The sequence below is a fragment of the Oryctolagus cuniculus genome, chromosome 11 (assembly GCF_964237555.1).
Source record: "Oryctolagus cuniculus chromosome 11, mOryCun1.1, whole genome shotgun sequence".
In the NCBI taxonomy this organism is placed as follows: domain Eukaryota; kingdom Metazoa; phylum Chordata; class Mammalia; order Lagomorpha; family Leporidae; genus Oryctolagus; species Oryctolagus cuniculus.
The window spans coordinates 105,892,610-105,910,606 of NC_091442.1; the positions used below are offsets into that span (position 1 = coordinate 105,892,610).

The 17,997-nt window shown below is 43.7% G+C and overlaps 1 pseudogene; it reads left to right on the forward strand.

Moving 5' to 3' along the window:
* Positions 1–259: 259 nt before the first annotated feature.
* The window catches only part of LOC127490168 (large ribosomal subunit protein eL30-like), a 114,397-nt pseudogene continuing 96,659 nt past the window's right edge, over positions 260–17,997 (forward strand).

The following is a 17,997-nucleotide window of genomic DNA, read 5'->3' on the forward strand; positions in this document are numbered from 1 at the left end:
GTTTTTAGAGGCTGTTTCTGGCTTTTGAGTGAGATAAAGAACTGCAGGAAGCAAAAGTGACAGCAGAAGAGCAGTTAGCAGATTGCTGCTGTCACCAGGGGAGCCCCGATGGTTTGGACCAGGCTGGGGGTAATAAAGAAGAACTGCCAAAATATTTGTTTGTTCATTTTCTTCTGTTTTCTGTTTTTAATATTTTATTTTATTTTATTTTATTTGACAGTGAGAGAGAGACAGAGAGAAAGGTCTTCCTTTCATTGGTTCACTCCCCAAATGCCCGCTATGGCTGGCACGGCGCTGATCTGAAGCCTGGAGCCAGGTGCTTCCTCCTGGTCTCCCACATGGGTACAGGGGACCAAGCACTTGGGCCATCCTCCACTGCCTTCCCAGGCCACAGCAGAGAGCTGGACTGGAAGAGGAGCAACTGGGACTAGAACCCGGCACCCAAATGGGATGCCGGCGCTGCAGGCGGAGGATTAACCAAGTGAGCCATGGTGTCGGCCCCTTAATATTTTATTTTTAAGAATTTTAACTGATTAATTTTAATCTTGGGTAGAGAGGGAGAGGACTGACAGAGAGCATCTATCAGTGGGTTCACTCTCCCAAATGCCTGCGACAGCTGAGGTTGAACCAGGCCAAACCCAGAAGCCCAGAACTCTTTATTCAACACTTTCCACACTTGAAATTTTATCAAAGAAATTTGGAGAATTCCAGTATCCTGTCATACAGCAGGAACAATATTATAGAACTCCTTGGGTAAACACGGTGCTTGAATCATGGAACACCCTTTGCTGAACTGAGACTGTCCAGTGCTACCTGTTGTTGAGACCGAGTAAAAGGAAAAAATAATATGATGTGATAGGGGTTGCCCTATACTGGGTACAGAAGTTTCTCTTTGATATTTAGCCCTGTTTCTAGTGAGCTGGGAAACCTCGGGCAAGTCACATCAGCCATTCTGACCCAAATGTAATATGTTTGCCTATTAAAAAATAGATTAAAAGATAGATTTTGTAATACTCAGTTCAGGCTATGGAAATAAATATTGACAGTATTGACAATCTTATATTCTTTTAAATAAGAAATCCCATTCATTGAGATTAATATCCAGCAAAAATATAAAGAAATAATCTGATATGTAGCCAAGAATCTATCTGTGAAGACCTCAATGGAAGGGCAGGCACTTGGCACAGAGGTTAAGAATGGGATGCCCACATTCCATTTGGGAGTGCCTGGACTTGAATCTTGGCTCTTCTTCTTGCTAATCCACACCCTGGGTTGCAATAAGTAATGGCTCAAGTTCTTGGGTCCCTGTCACTCATATGGGAGACCTGGATAGAGTTCTAGGCTCCTGGCTTCAGCCTGGCCTAATTCAGCTGCTGTGGACATTTGAAAAGAAAACCATGGAAGGAGGATTTTTCTGTCTCTGCCTATTTCTCTGCCTTTCCAAATAAAATGAGAATAAACACTAAACAAAAAAGTCATTTAATAAGATTCATTTCTAGCAAACGTTATATGAATATAAAAGACCTCAACTGAAGTACTACTTTTCAAAAAAGATTTTATTTATTTACTTGATAGAGTTACAGACAGAGAGAGGGAGAGACAGAGAGAGGGGTTTTCCACCTGCTGGTTCACTCCCCAAATGGCTGCAACGGCCGGAGCTTGGCTGATCAGAAGCCGGGAGGCAGAAGCTTCTTCCAGATCTCCCACATGGGTTCAGGGGCCCAAGCACTTAGGCCATCTTTTACTGCTTTCCCAGGCCATAGCAGAGAGCTGGATCGGAAGAGGAGCAGCCGGAACATGAACCAGCGCCGATATGGGATGCTGACGCTGCAGACAGAGGCTTAGCCCACTACACTACAGCACTGCTCCAAAATACTACTTTTAATAGAGAAAACATAGATAACCCAAATGACCAACAACAGAACAATAAATGATGGTAGAGCCATAACTATTAGGGTCTTCATTAAAAGGATTTAAAAGAAATCTATTTACTGGCATGGAATTTTCAAGTAAAACTTAAAAGCTAAGATACAAAATTGCTTATTCAGAATTCAGATCCATTTGTGTAAGTATCCCTAGAATATATAACCAGTTAGAAAAGAGAATGAAAGAAGAGAAACAGCACACTATTGTTCTCAGGTGGAAGGATTTACAATGGTTTTATATGTGTTATATTTCCTATATGAGCACATCTTTTATTCATATCAGTAGAAAAATTCAAATGTTATAAAATCTAGTAACAAAACAAAACAAGCAATCTTCCTCTCATTATGTATAATAGATGTTCTTTGGAAGAAGCACTTACATTCTGCGTTTTTTTGTTTAGAAAGCATAGAATAAGATTTAATTCACCAACCCATTTATAGGGAGCTTCTGAGACAGAATGCATGTTCAATGAATGAACGTAAAAGATGCCATTCAGTGAGCACCCACTATGTGCCAGACTCCAGGTGCCTGGCATGTTATTCTACCTTAGTTACTGAGGTCCCTCCCCAGTCCTACTCAACAAGCACCCTCTGATGGATTTTTCCACTGGGATATGTGACTGCTACAGAGGAAAGTGGGAAGCAAAAAGGTATGTCTTAGTGAAACTCAGCAATCATTGTTTCACAGAAACAGTGATAATGCAGGGAGGTTAGCTTCTTAAATATGATTCATTTTACAGATAAACTCTCCCATGTGATCATTTTCATAGTGTGCATATTTCTTTTTGGGTTAATCTACAAATCCAAGTCCAGTTTATTTAAGATGATTGAGTGCTTGGTATGGGATGGGCATTGTGTAAGTGCCTTGTTCTCATTAGTTCATTTAACTTTCTACATCCTATGAACCTACTATTGTTATCGACTGGAAATCTGAGAACTGCAATTAATTTAGTACTTCTCAAACTTTAATATGTATAAGAATAATGTGAGTATTGTGCTCAAATCTTGGTTCTGACTCAGTAGACTTGAGGCTGGAGCTTGAGATTCTGTTTGTTGTGAATCTGCTTGGATAGTGCTGATTATGCTCTTTCCTGTATGCCATGTTGATCAGCAAGGGCTCCGTCCACCTGCCTAATCCTTAGGCTAGTATGGGCCAGGGTCATGATTTGAACCCCAGCAGTCTGAATTCACATGTGGCCATTGCACTTAGGATATTTTATACGTTTGTTCTCCTGGTCCAGACTTTCCAAGTGTCTTGTTTGTGCTCCATCCCCACATGGGCACTATGTCAAGACAGTCAGGTCTGTACTCACTGCCTCAGGGCAGAGATTCAGAGAACTCCAAGTAGAAAGAAAGGAATATTTCCTCTCCAAAAATTCACAGTCTGGTGCTTCTCAGGCCAAATGTTATATTAATATGTGTTTAGAATTTGACATCCACACTTAAAAATCCTTGAATTATATACAACAATATAGATTGTCGGTTTCTTCTAAAAACTTGCAAAGTCAAAGAACAAAAATCTACCCTTTTCCAGCAGAGCGACCAGCTGAAGCTTGCACTGCCAGTTGCCTTCTGAAGGGACAGAGTCCCAGTGGGCCATGGTCCCCATCTTGTCCAGATGACTAATTCCCATTATGTAATTTCGTAGGGATGGGGTAAATGGGTAAAATGAAACAGGAGAAATATCAAAGAAGTCATTTGGGGCCCGAGGGAGAGCTCCATACCTAAAAACCACGTAGGCAGGAATACCAGCTAGGATTAGGGATCAAGGCAAGGAAATGGAATAATCTGGAGGCTGCCACGCCCTCATTTCAGTGAGCAGAACTGAGACAGAGGATTATGAAGCCAGCATCTCACAAGGGCTTCTTCCCACAGCTCTAGCATCTTGTCTTATGCAGGAGTGAGGCAAGAGAGGATGGGAGAAAGCCCAGGACTTGGCTTCACTCTCTCTTCCCCTGACATACTCATGAGAACAACTCTTCTATAAATACCCCAATTTGCTTGTTAACAGAGAAAGGTAGGGCCCTACATTCCCAATAAAGCTATCATGGGAGCAAGGAAAATCCCTTTGTCCCTTGGGACTGAATAGAGCTCAGTGGAGATCCTTTGGAGTAGTAGCAGGGCTTTTCCTTGAGATGGACTAATGGTAAAAATGGCCACCCTCCCTGTGTCCAGTCTCTCTTACAACTTGGCTTTGCATGTCTGCTCATCAGGAGTTGGGATTTATTTCTCCACTACTTGAATCTAAACTGGCCTTGTGATTTGTTTGGCCAGAAGAATGTGAAAAAAGTAACCTGTCAATTCCAACTGTAGTTCTCCTGATGTGTGTATGTGTGTGCCCCTGGAACCTTGCCTGCTACCATCAGAAGCATCAAAAGCAGGCAAGACTGCTAGGGAATAAGAAGCCCAGGATACAAAGATCAACCATTCCAGCTGTAGCCTCCAACGATCACAATTCCTTGGCTGGCCTAGCAGCTGATAGAAGATGCTTGAGTGAGCCCAGCCAAGACAAGAAGAACTGCTCAGCTGAGCCCAGCCCACATTGCTGACCCACACATCCTGAGCCAAAATACTGTTGTTTTAATCCACTAGGCTCTGTGCTGGTTTTGTTTTTAGGCATTGAAAGCTGAAACTCCACTTAGCACATCACATTAGTTTTCTAGGATGCCTGTAATACAATGGCTTAAAACAACAGAAATTCATTCACTCACAGTAGCAGAGACTAGAAAATTAAAATCAAGGGGCCAGCAGGGTTGGTTTCTGCTGGAGGCTCTGAAGGAGAATGCACTCCATGCCTCTGTCCTGGTTTTTGATGGCTGACTCCTATGTATTTCTTGGCTTGCAAACAACACTCCAATATTTGACTCTGTGATCACATGATATTCTCTCCTCTGTGTTTTTCCCAAGTTTTCTCAGCTTGTAAGGACACTAGTCATTAGATCTACCCTAATCCAGTAGGACCTCAACTTGATTATATCTTCAATGACTATTTGCAAATAAGGTCATATTTACAAGTACTAGGGGCTAGGGTTTCAACATACCTTTTAGGGGGAAAAATTGAATTCCTAATATATACTCTGGAATCCCTCATATTGGAAAAATCATTTAGGGTTCCAGATAATATCTACTAAAAGAATCTTTGGAACATCAACCATTGGCAAGGTGTGCCTCCTTTCTGTATATACTTATGGGTTTGAACTGAGATTGTGCTGTTTTGTCAGGTTTGGTGGATAGATCAGAGACTTTGGAGAGGAAGAAGGAAATATTTATTCAGGAGAACTACAGTTGGAATTGGCAGGTTACTTTTTTCACATTCTTCTGGCCAAACAAATCACAAGGCCAGTTCAGATTTAAGTAAGTAAATTGTTTCATTGAATCCTTATAATTACCCTTTAATGTAGGCACACAAATCCTTTTTCATAGCTCAGAGATGTTGATAAGTTTGCTTAAGTCTCACAGTAAATACATCCTGTAACCCACATTTGAATGCAAGTCCAAAACATGATATTTCTATTGCACTCAGGTGCATTTCCATTGGTGTCGGAAGATCTGAGTTGTCTTGGTTCATATTCTACTAAGTTATGCTATCTGCAGTCAGTCTCTGAATTCTGTCAAATTATCCCTTCTTTAAAACAAAGCTAATACATGTCATAATCAGGGTTTTTTATGAGTATCTAGAAAGATGAAGTAGAGGGCTGGCCCTGTGGCTCACTTGGTTAATCCTCCACCTGCGGTGCTGACATTCCATATGGGCCCCAGTTTCTAGTCCTGGTTGCTCCTCTTCCAGTCCAGCTCTTTGCTGTGGCCCAGGAGGGCAGTGGAGAATGGCCCAGGTGCTTGGGCCCCTGCACCCATGTGGGAGACCAGGAGGAAGCTCCTGGCTCCTGGCTTCGGATGGGTGCAGCACTGGCCGTGGTGGCCATTTGGGGAGTTTGGGGAGTGAACCAACAGAAGGAAGAGCTTTCTCTCTGTCTCTCTCTCTCTCACTGTCTGTAACTCTACCTGTCAAATAAATAAAAAAAAGAAAGAAAGAAAGATGAACTAGAATGTAGTGGCAGGGACTGGGTTTGAAGGCTTGAAAGCCTTAATTGGAGCCTTACCTTTAACTACACAACTCTGATTTCAAACTTTAATTTCTTTACCTGTACAAAGGAGTTAATAATATTCCCCATCTCTAAGGTTTATTGCAATGATTAAATAGGATTATATAGGTAACACATTTAGCTCAGTGTCTTGCCATAGTAAGCTCTCAAATATGACCTATAATTAGGTATTGCAGTCTCTAAAGTGGCAAGTTCTAATTAATGTCAATTATTAAGATTGAATTTTATTTTGGGCTCAATGGAATCATGTGCTCTCTGAAGCCAGAATGATTCCTCTGGGATTGTTCAAGCCAGATTTGACTGTAACTCCTATCTCCGCACAACATGAAAGGCAGGCCTGCCCTGTCGGCTGGAGGTTTTCCACATAGGGGGATCAGTGCGCCACTGCAGAGTTTCTGGAGGTGGAGGAAGGGCTGTCAGCCTGCTTTAGGCTGTCTGAGATCTCAGAGTCTCTGACAAGTCCCTCATTAGCTCATCCTTGTTTGCACGCTCTGTGACCTGTGAAGGCTCTGTGGGTCTGTGGTTGTTCCAAGTTATCACATGGCTAGCTTCCCCAGACCTGTTTCAGCTTGAGTGACTCAGGGCAAGACCAAGTGCCTATCAAAGTCCTCACCACGGTACTCTAATAGACCTTGCAAACATTTGTCTGGCTTCCCCTGCTAGCCCACTTGGGGATCCCTCATTTGTAATCTTAGCCTTTTCTCCTACATATTTACATGATTTCTCCCTCATGCAATGGCTGATACCTGCACAGGGCTCATGTTGCTGGCCAAACCTATAGTCCCCTGTGACAGAAGTCACTTTATGTATAAATGTTGATACTTTTGCAGCCAGTGTTGTGGCACATCAGGTTAAGCCACTGCATGTGTTGTTGGCATCCCATATCAGAGTGCTGTTTTGAGCCCTGGTTGCTCCACTTCTCTTCCAGCTCCCTGCTAATGTGCCTGGGAAGGCAGTAGGAGATGGCCACAGTCCTTGGGCCCCTGCTACCCATGCGGGAGACCCAGATGGAGCTCCAGGCTCCTGGCTTTGGCCTGGCCTAGCCCCAGACATTACGGCCATTTGAGGAGTGAGCGAGTGGAAGGAAGATCTCTTTCTGTTTTTGTATCTCTCCCCACCTCTGTCATTCTGCCTTTCAAATAAATAAAAATAAATCTTAAAAAATAAGCTCTTAATATTTTCTACCCACAAATTTGACCAGAACCATCTAGACCAGGGGCTGATATCTGCATCCAGGAAGCTGCCAGCAGACTAAGGCAGTGTGGCTAAGATGTCTGACTAGGAGGGAGTTCTAGGCCTTGCAATGACCACAGGACCCAGTTATTTATCTGTCTTGAGGAGGCTGGACCTGAGCCACCTAGAGAAGAACAGGAGGACAATGGAACAGGATGAGCTTGGTCTCCCTTAGAGGAGGTAGGAAGCTGAATCTAGCGGAGAGCTGAAGGGAGGAGGCAGAGGGGTGGCCTGTGAGGAGGGAAGTGGGTAGAATCAGGAGGATGGTGGAGTTGTGAGTACAGGGGCTGCCAAAGGGACCTCTACTTCTGTGACTATTATGTCAGCAGACTGATGCAACTAACTGCAGTGTCTGAGACATTCCAAATAGCAATGCAGCCTGTATTGTTTCATTCTTGGACTACAAGCAACAAAAATTAACTCTAGTAACTTGAGAGAAAGGAAAATACATTGGAAAGATATGAGAGGAATCTTCGAATCAAAGAGTAGCTAAAGATGGAACTCAGAACTTTTAAAGTGTTTTACTAATATATGGCGGTCTGGCTATATGGAGACCCAAGAGTCAGCCATCTTGTCCTCTGAATTCTGGCCCTGTGACTGCTGACACGGCTTCTTGTGCCTTCATCTTTGTATCTGAAAACTCCTGTCACCTGAGGGGACTTGAGCCTGTCTGCTAGACATGATCCTCCTTTATCTTCTCCAATTTTGCAATCTTACCCATTCTGAAGGTAAGTCAGGTTTGACATAGCTGTTAAGTTGCGTCTAGATTCACCTGTATTCCACTTCAAAGTATCTGGATTTGAGTCTCAGTGCCCTATTCCAGTTTCCTGCTATTGCTCTCGACAGGAGGCAGTAAGTAATGGCTCCAGTGCTTGAGTGCCTGCCACCAACATGGGAGCACTGGATGGAGTTCTGGGTTTCAGGCCTCAACATGGCCTGGGACTAGTTATTGAAAGTATTTGAGGAGTGACTCTGCGGTTGGACGACCTCATTCTCTGTCTCTGTTTTTCTGTCTCTTACTTCCTTTCAAGTAATTGAAAATGAATAAACATGCATTTTTTTCCAAAAGGACGCATCTGAATTTGTAGCATTTGCCATTATCCATGTCAAAAATCCTTTCGCCACAGCTGATTTCAAGCATGACATCACTAAACATGGAGTTAGGAAGTGATAAATAGCAACATACCATTACATAATATTTTCATCATCCAGCAACAGATATTATAGATTAAAATAATTTCCAGGATATAAATAACAATAAAACTTGGTTGATGAGCTGTGGAAGTTTATTACCCTTGCATTAATATATTTTACTGTAAACTTTAATATTTAGTAATGGCTGAATTCAATGACTCATGAAATTCAGGAATATTTAGAAACTGACTCTTGCAAACTTGTAGCCAATTCTGACACCCTCATTATATTTCATCTCCCACCTCCCCAACTCACCTGCTTCACTGAGTATGCAGTTGGAAAAACAAGCTTTCCGCTTTTGTTTCTGTGGAACTAAGGAGCTGAGTCCTGGCTGCTGCATTTCAATTTCCTGCATTCTCCGGCACTTCCAGTTCTATCATGGGTCCCTGCTTGACTTGGTGCTGGATAGCAGAGACCACTCTCCCCTCAAACTCTCCTGCTCCTTCCAACTCCACACAAGCTGCAGGAGTGAGTGTGTCTTCCATTAATGAATAGTTGTTGTGTAAAGGAAGTTATCATGTTGGGAGGGAAAATCTAAAAGCTGTATGATAATTTTGGCTTTCCCAGAGTCTAAAGGAAAACAAAAATCTTGAAATCTTTTGCTTTTTAAATGTTTTTTTTTTTTTTTTGACAGGCAGAGTGGACAGTGAGAGAGAGAGAGACAGAGAGAAAGGTCTTCCTTTTTGCCATTGGTTCACCCTCCAATGGCCGCCGTGGCCGGCGCGCTGCGGCCGGCGCATCACACTGATCCGAAGCCAGGAGCCAGGTGCTTCTCCTGGTCTCCCATGGGGTGCAGGGCCCAAGGACCTGGGCCATCCTCCACTGCACTCCCGGGCCATAACAGAGAGCTGGCCTGGAAGAGGGGCAACCGGGACAGAATCCGGTGCCCCAACCGGGACTAGAACCCGGTGTGCCAGCGCCGCAAGGCAGAGGATTAGCCTAGTGAGCCACGGTGCCGGTGCTTTTTAAATGTTTTTAAAATTATTTTTATTTATTTGGAAGGTGAGGAGAGAGAGAGAGAATATCTCCCAAGCACTGGTTCACTTCCCAAATGCCTGCAACAGCTATGGCAGGGCCAGATGTAGCCATGAGTCTGGAACTCAGTCCAGAACTCCTATGTGGATGGCAGGGACCTAAATACTCGAGTCATCACTTGCTACCTCCCAAGAGGCTGAATCAGAAGGGGAGCCAACACTCAAACTAGGCCATCTGACATACAAATGTAAGCGTCTCCAACAGCCTCTTAACCACTATGCCAACCGCTCACTCCAAATCTTTTGTTTTTAATTCAAGGATTATTTATTTGACATTTACTTTGTATCAGGTATCATGTTAGATCCACTGAAAAAGTAGACATATCTCATACTTCAATTTGACTATCTTGTCCTTTTTTTTTTTTTTTTTTTTTTTTTTTTTACTTTCTTACAACCTGTGTTTTCTTCTCTCCCTACTATGAACTAACCTGTGCTCTCTGCTCCCCAGGAGGATCTTGACCACAACATCTTCACCTTCTAGAATCCTCTACCCATTTTTGTATAATTCTGTCTATGTCATGTTCTCAGTGGAATATGGGTGAAGATGAGGTTTTCTAGAACATACTGATGCCATTTGACACCCTGGATTCCACAGCCAAGGCTGGCCTAAGGTAGGTTTATGCTTCTAAATCTTACAGAAAATTTCAGGGCTACATAAGCTTTCTAGGCATATCTGTGGAGATCACACCCTGACACTGAAAAATTATAATCACATCTATTTATTCTCTTTCATAGTTTGTAAGAAAATATTTACTTATTACCCTACACATATCTTTGGTTGGAAAAAAGCATGAATTCTATGTCACTAAATCCCAAACCCATAATTAGGAATAAAATGTTCACTTGGTGACCTTAGGTAACTTGTAAGATACCTTGCCATGGAGTCAAAAAGTCCCATTGTTGTACTGAGAAGTTGAGTTCCTTTATTTCACCCCATTATTACTAAATTACACATTACAGGAGTAAGAAACAAACACATTCGTGATCTGAACTCCTCCTTGTAACCTCTCACAGGAGCAGATCCAGGTAAGAGAGCAAACTGGGATTCAAATGTGAAGGGAAGAGTGATGAAAGAAGAGGCAGACCCTATTGTGAATGAGCTAACCTTTCAGTGGGAAAAACCCAGATGTACAAACGAAAGGCCATGACATAGAGTGATAAATGCCATAATGGAGCATGGAGTAAATGGCGTGGAATCACAGAATGGGGCTGTCATCCTTGCAGACAATGTGGGAGAGGTAGGGAAGACTTCACATTGATGAAGAGGTTTGCTCCTAAACAAGTAAGAGTGGAGGTAAAGGGTGTGCAAGGCACAGCAAACTGCATGTACCAAGATACGGAGGCCTTTAAGCATGTGTACAACCTACTCTGATTACAGTGTATGTGTAGATGCTTGTGTGAATTTCATGGGATGAAGTGTTGAAGAATGGGACTAAAATATATAGAGCAAGATACCAAAGATATCTGAATATGCTGAAGAATTTGGACTTTATTTTGTAGGTTTTTTGCCCTGGAAGTTATTGCCAATTAGTATCTTAGAGTAGGATCATAGATAACCTGTTTAGTACTGTTGAGTGTAGTGTATTAGAGACAGCCCAGAGGCAGGGCTCAGTTGGGAGGCTGTTACAATAACCTAGTTTTGAGAGATGAAGACCTGAACTAGGGTGGCTGGCATGGCAGCTAAGCATAGAAAACTATGGATTCACACTTCACAGAAAATAAAGAATTAAAGAAGAGGCAAAGAATGCTTTAAGTTTTCCTCAGTGAACCTCTTTCAGGTGGGTGGTGATTCTGTTAGCATAATGCAGGAAGAGCAATAAGTACAAGAAATACACTGATAAGTGGATATAAAGTACCTGGAAGACATCGAGATAGAGATGTGCAAGCCTTCAGTTCCAAATGAGGTGTGGAATCCAGAAGAGAGATCAGAATGAGAGGTCTATAGATTTGAGAATCATGGGAACATAGATATGTGCTCTCCGGAGGCAGGGTTGATTTTTTGGGGGGTGGGGTGGGGGGAAGGATTGATTTTTAAAATGAAAACTTTGTGAGCATGTCCAATGGTAAACGTTTAAAATTTAGACTTTGAAGCCGGAAGGTTAGCCTTATTCTCACACACTGTCTTTAGAAAACAAGAACATTTGAAAGCTTTTGTATAATCTGATTAAGAGCTAAATAAGAAGAGGCAAGGGGTTAACAATTAGTGGTTTAACACCACATTTACCTAAAGCTGAAAGGGTTTTTCTAAAGATCTTAAAGAAACCCTTTGTGAAGCCTGTAACAAGAGGGCTGAGCTTGCAGCTCAAAGTTAACACATCCACCATCCTCTGTGCCCATTCTTGTCAGTGTTTATGCTCAGCGTTCTGTCATACCTAAGCACCAAGACGACTCTCCTCCACTTTCATCTGGGAGAGAGCTAGTTCCCTGGTGGTGTGGCTCCATCAGGAAGCCGTACATTTTTTATTCCAAATGACACTATGGTCTATAATATGACTTCTCCTAGGAGGTGACATCACTCCAAAGGAGGCAAAAACAGGCTCTTGTGGTAGAGGGACAGCTTAGCAGTTATGATGATGTCTAACCCTTCAAAGGATTACAGTTTATAAACATAGAGGACACCTCTGAAAATTTCATCATGAGGGACAATGTGGGGAAACTGCTAAGTCTCTAAGGAAAACTAGTGATAATAATAACAATAATAGTATTAATAATAAAATTTTTTAAAGCTGGGAAAAACTGGGTTATGAAAGAGTACTTAGACATACACCAGAATCCTTTAATTTCCCCAAGATGAAAGAAATCACATTAGGAGTTAGAGGGTTTGAGTTATAATATCTGCCACTAATGAGCATATTTATTTGTTTATTCTTCAAATACTTACTGACCTGTGTACTATGCTCTGACCTGTGTACTAGACTCTGGAATGATAGTGATCAACAGGGCAATATTCCTGTTCCCATGCAGTTTATATTTGAGAATGGAGCAGGCATTAAATGAGCTCCAAATATCTCTCCACGATAATAATGATGATAATAAATATAATTATAATAGCTATAGAGTAAATCATTATTCATTATAAAATGTTTAATAATAAGTGCTATATAGAAATTTTAAGAGGACAAGAGAAGTGAAAGTTGTAATGCATGAACAGAGAAGGTCCCCTGAGATGGTGGCTTGTGAGCTGAGTTGAATGTTTAGAAGGATGGAGTCTTGCAAAGATCTGGGAGCAGAGTTTTCTGGGCAGGACAGAGGGTCTTAGGTTGGCAGGAGCTTGTCATGTTTGAGGAATAGCAAAAGGTTGACATGACTGAAGTCAACTGGGCTAGGGAGAAAGAAACAGAAGACCAATCAGCCAGGGCCATATCACTCTGGACCGTGCACGTAGTAAGGAAAACCTCAACTTTATTCTAAATGCTGTGTGACTAGTGAGCGTTTGGCCTAGGGGTCAAACTGCAGATTGGGATGCCTGCATTTCATATTAGAGTGCGTGGGTTAGAGCCAGCTCAGCTCCTGATTCCTGCTTCTTGCTAATGTGTGTCCTGGAAGATAGTGGGTGATGGCTCAAGTACTTGGGACCTGCCATCTATGTGAGAGATCTGGATTGAGTTCTGAGCTCCTGGCTTTGGCCTGGCACAACTGTGGCTGTTGCAGGCATTCAGGGAATGAACCAGTGGACAGGAGCTCTGTCTTTCTGTCACCTCACCTCCCTCCATCTGAAATGAATAAGTACAATTTTTTAAAAAGTGCTGTGTGAATTCGGGTGATTCATTCCACTCTCTCAAGTGGCAAGTGTGAGGTGGTGTGATTAGAGCAGCTGAGGCTGTCATCTTCCGAAATGCCGAGAGTAACCTCATTTAATTCAGGACCTGGGAGAGATGCCTTGAGTGTACAGTACAGGCAGTAAGGCAACAGAATCAGCCTCAGAGGCGTATGCTCGGCATTCTGGTGGAGACAAGGAACGAGTGAGAAACACTCAGGGTCTTTTCCTCCAAACCGGAGTTGACCCTCCATCCACCTGCAGTTGTTGAGGTGCACGGGCTCACTCTGATCATCTGTTTCTTACTCTGGTGCCTTGCACAGGTTTAGAGGTCAGCAGCCTTGGGCTCTGCAAGCCCATCTGTTAGTAACTACGTGACCGGAGCCAGGCCATTCCCGGATCTGGGCCTGCAGACCTTCATCTGGGGACCATCATTAAGATTCCTCCTAGAGCACAGACTCTGTGATTCTATTATTTTCCTCATTGCCAGAGCTGGGGAGGAGCCGAAACCCCTGCATGCAGGCCCACCAACACTGTCCTAAAATAATAAAGCAATTTCCTTTGAAATGGTTGAGAAGCAAAGTCGAGAGGCCCTTGCAGAATATGACAAAACCCAGTCCCAGCTGAATATTAAGTTAGAGAGGGGTCTGCAACTGGGGCGGGGGCTGGAGAGAGACGGGAGATGCAGGGTGGGGAGAGAGAAATTTTAATTGCAATTGTGTGGCCTGCTGATCTTAGGCAAATGACAAGAAGCCCCAAGCAGCCTCAAACATAGATATTTGAAAGGCAGAGACGGCTGGGGGTGGTTTGGTTTCTCCCTCCCCTTGGAGGCTGTTTGAGGAGCGGTCTACAGTGCTGACAAGCATGGGTTTTGGAGGCCATTGAAAAGTTTTGGGCCTAAATAGGGTAGGCAGCTTGGCTTAAGTGTTGCTAGGAATACCTGGCAACCGGCAACAATAGGCCTTTTAGAGAATCCAGGGCAAACAGTGACCGTGGTAATGGGGTGGGCTTAAGGGTCTCCTTGCCCGGCTGGGCCCCTCCTCTCCTCACAGAGGCCTGGGCACTGGGCTATGTTCCGGAAATTCCCCGCACAAAGCCCCATTCAGTGGGAGGAGGGCCAATGCGTGTGCTTGGGGGGGAGTGGGGCTGGAGACAGGGGGTAGTGAGCAGGCGGGGGTGGGGGTACGAGAGAAGGAGCTTTACTGCCAAAAAAAAAAAAAAGCCCTCTCAAGTCTCTTTCTTCTTGCAAAGACTAAAAGAGCCACAGAAAGTGCTAAGTTTGTAAAAGAGGCTGAGAAGGTTCAGAAAAGTAGTATAAAAGGGTCTAGGGAACGCCCCGTGAATTTTGAACAGAGAGTAGAAAAGGGACCCTAAAAAGCAATTAGTGATGCTGCTTGTAAATGCAGAGGCAACTCGCTGGCGTGGGGAGTGCAGCAGTGGAGGTAGGTGCACAGGAGTGAGTGGGAGCTGGGGGAGGCACTGGGAGCAGGTAGGAGGAAGGGAGTGAGGTGGGAGTGGAGGTGTGTAAAGCGGGGAACTGTGGCCCCAGGTCCTACGTTGGCCACAAGCCTTCTGTGTGCTCTTGGCTGATTTTGTACCCTGGTAGGGCAGCCCCGGACAGGCAGGGGAGCCTGGGACAGTGACTGGCACCCAGGATCTGGGCTCTCTCTCCGGTCCCGTTGGTCCCTGGTGACCACAGATGAGGCCTCCACATTCTGAGTGACTGGAGAGTGCTCTCTCCGCGCACTACTGAATGAGTGGCAGGATGCTCCCGGGAGCTGGTTGTCTGCCTAAGTTCCTGAGGGAGGCTCAGATGACAGCCAGAGGAGGAAGGCGAGGGAGCCAACAAATTAGCGCTCTACAAATTCCACGTGCCTGAGCTGCATAACATTCATGCTCAAACACCCTACTCAACGGCTCTAAAGATAATAATTTTACATTTCCAGCAGAATGTGCACAGTGACAATTATCTGTATTCCTACTGTGTCGCAGCATCAACCAATAATCAAGAGAATTATGTTCCAGTTGAAAGCAGATTTAAATAAACAGACACTAAATGGGAGCCAATAATAGATGTACCAAAATAGTCCAGGCAAGGAAGCAGCCATTCAAATACAGAGCCATTTAGTAGAGAAGATATGCGGCATCCAGACCCTAGGGAGTGCAGCTTCCTGTCTGTGGTTCAGCCAGGCTGATTTGGTCTAGCTGTCCCTACAGACCTGACCAGAGTGCCATCCTACCCCAATTCTTCTCTCCCATTTTCCTTCCTCCCTTCTCTCCCATTCTTTCTCTTCTCTTTTCTTTGAACAAATATTGATTATTTGCATACTACTATGATTTGGAAGTAGTTTATCCCCAGAGGGTTCTTGTAGTAGAAATGTCCTCAGTGTGGTGATAGAGAGGGGTAGACTTTTAAGGGATGGTGGGCTTAGCGGGAGATTCTTAGGGCCTTAAATTGCTGACCTCAGAAGGAATTACAGTAGTTCTGCTGGGACCAGTGAGTTAGTTCTTACAAAAGCAAGTTATATTAGCCTGAGCCTGACCCAACCCTTGAATTTCTTTCTGGCTTTCAGTATGGTGATGTCACCTCTCACTCACCCATGTGCTCCCGTCATTGTGGTGTCATCAACCATGACGTTCTTATCAGAGCTGAGCTGATACCGGCACTTCACTCTACAACCTCGAGAACTGTGATTTAAATAAACCTATTTTTTGTAAAGTTACCAGTCTCTTTTATTTCATTATAATAATATACACCTGACTAATACAGGCACCACCATCAAAATTAATGGTACTGTCCTTCCTTGATTTTTGCATCTTTTTGCTCAAGATTTAGATTGGAGTGTATGGGTCATGGGGCAGAAGATGAGAGTTCCAGTTCTATAAAGAAAAAGAAAACCACTGTTTCTGTGAAAAGGAAAGAATGGGATGCTCAAGAAGAGAGGCAGGGCCGGCGCCGCGGCTCACTAGGCTAATCCTCCTCCTTGCGGCACCGGCACACCGGGTTCTAGTCCCGATCGGGGTGCCAGATTCTGTCCCGGTTGCCCCTCTTCCAGGCCAGCTCTCTGCTGTGGCCGGAAGTGCAGTGGAGGATGGCCCAAGTACTTGGGTCCTGCACTCCATGGGAGACCAGGATAAACACCTGGCTCCTGCCATTGGATCAGCGCGGCGGCCACTGGAGGGTGAACCAACGGCAAAGGAAGACCTTTCTCTCTGTCTCTCTCTCACTGTCCACTCTGCCTGTCAAAAAAAAAAAAAAAGAAGAAGAAGAAGAAGAAGAGAGGCAGAAGAGGGATTGGCATTATGGCACAGTGGGTTAAGCTGCCACTGACAATGCTGGTGTTCATATTTGAGTGCTGGTTCAAGTCCCAGCTTCTCTCCTGATCCAGCTCCCTATGATGCTCCTTGGAATGCCATGGAGGATGGCCCAAGTGTTTGGGCCCCTGTCATCTTGCCATTGGGGCCATTTGAGGAGTAAAGCAGAAGACAGATCTTTCTTTCAGTTGCTCTGTCTTTCAAAGAAATAAAATACATCTTTCAAAGTGGAGACAAAAGAATGGAAGCCTACCACACATTTATGCAGTCATTGCATATTTATTAGAAGCTGCTCTGTGTGCCAGCCATGGTCATAGATCCTGAAATTCAAAGATGCGAAAGCTAAGTTCTGTCTTCAGGGGAGGAGATGACCAGGCCTGTGGCACTTGATGGGCATGTATATAACTTACAACGGGAGCACCAGAGAAGAGCTGTGCCAGAATGAGCTGACAGAGACATCAAGAGGAGGCAGCTGCGCCTTGAAGGATGCATAACAGAAAATTGCGCTGGACAGAGACTTATTGAGAAAGAGTGTTCTTGGCAGAGGAAAGAGCACACTCAAAGGCAAGGAAGTAAGGAAAGTTCAGGCTCCATTAAGTTCTTCAACAAGCATGAATTCAAGGCAGAGAAGTCAGAGAGCGGGTTGGCAGGGCAGGGGATGTTGGAAAAGTAGTCAGTGACGACAAAGGGAAAGGCTTTGATGTGTCTGCTTCTAGGGACAGTGTGATAAGCAGGAACATCATTTCTGCTGGCTTTCTCAAACCTAAACCTAGCTCTTTGGCTACATTTTCATTAGTAAAGCTGATATTTCAATCTCAGCCTGTCTCTGGTTTCTTTCATTGAGTAGAGAATGAGGATACTAGTTTTTGACTTGTTGAAATGTCAAGACAAATTAAACAGATTAGAATCCATTCTGGATGAAGAGGAAACAGAGAAGACATGGAAACAAGAAATATCACACTAAGCTGCTTATGTTAAAAGTATGGATGGAGGATGGAGTAGAGTGGCAGGGGCCCAGTTGTGAGGGAAGAGTTGACCTCAACTAGGAAAGCACTAGTAGTGGAAGATTTGAGTAGAGAAACAGAAAGGATATGCTGGGGAGATATTTTGAAGGTAGAATTATTTGTGGTTGGACACTGACTCTATGTAGAAATAAGGAATAATCTGAGTTTATGACAATTTAACTGGAGTTGCAGTTGCTAAGATAGAGAATGAGAAGGAAATATAAGGTTGGGGAGGAGGAAGAGAGTTAATGAGTTCATTTTTGTGACTTTCTGACTTTGAGGGAAAAGAGTTTATTATGCAGTTAGATGTGAACTCTAAGGAAAATAATCTGAATTTAAAAATTCATCTAGAAATAATTGTAGAAGCAAAGGAATAGGAGAGTTTGCTAAGAGAAGAGGTTTTAGGATGAGACAAAGAAATCTGTATATGTG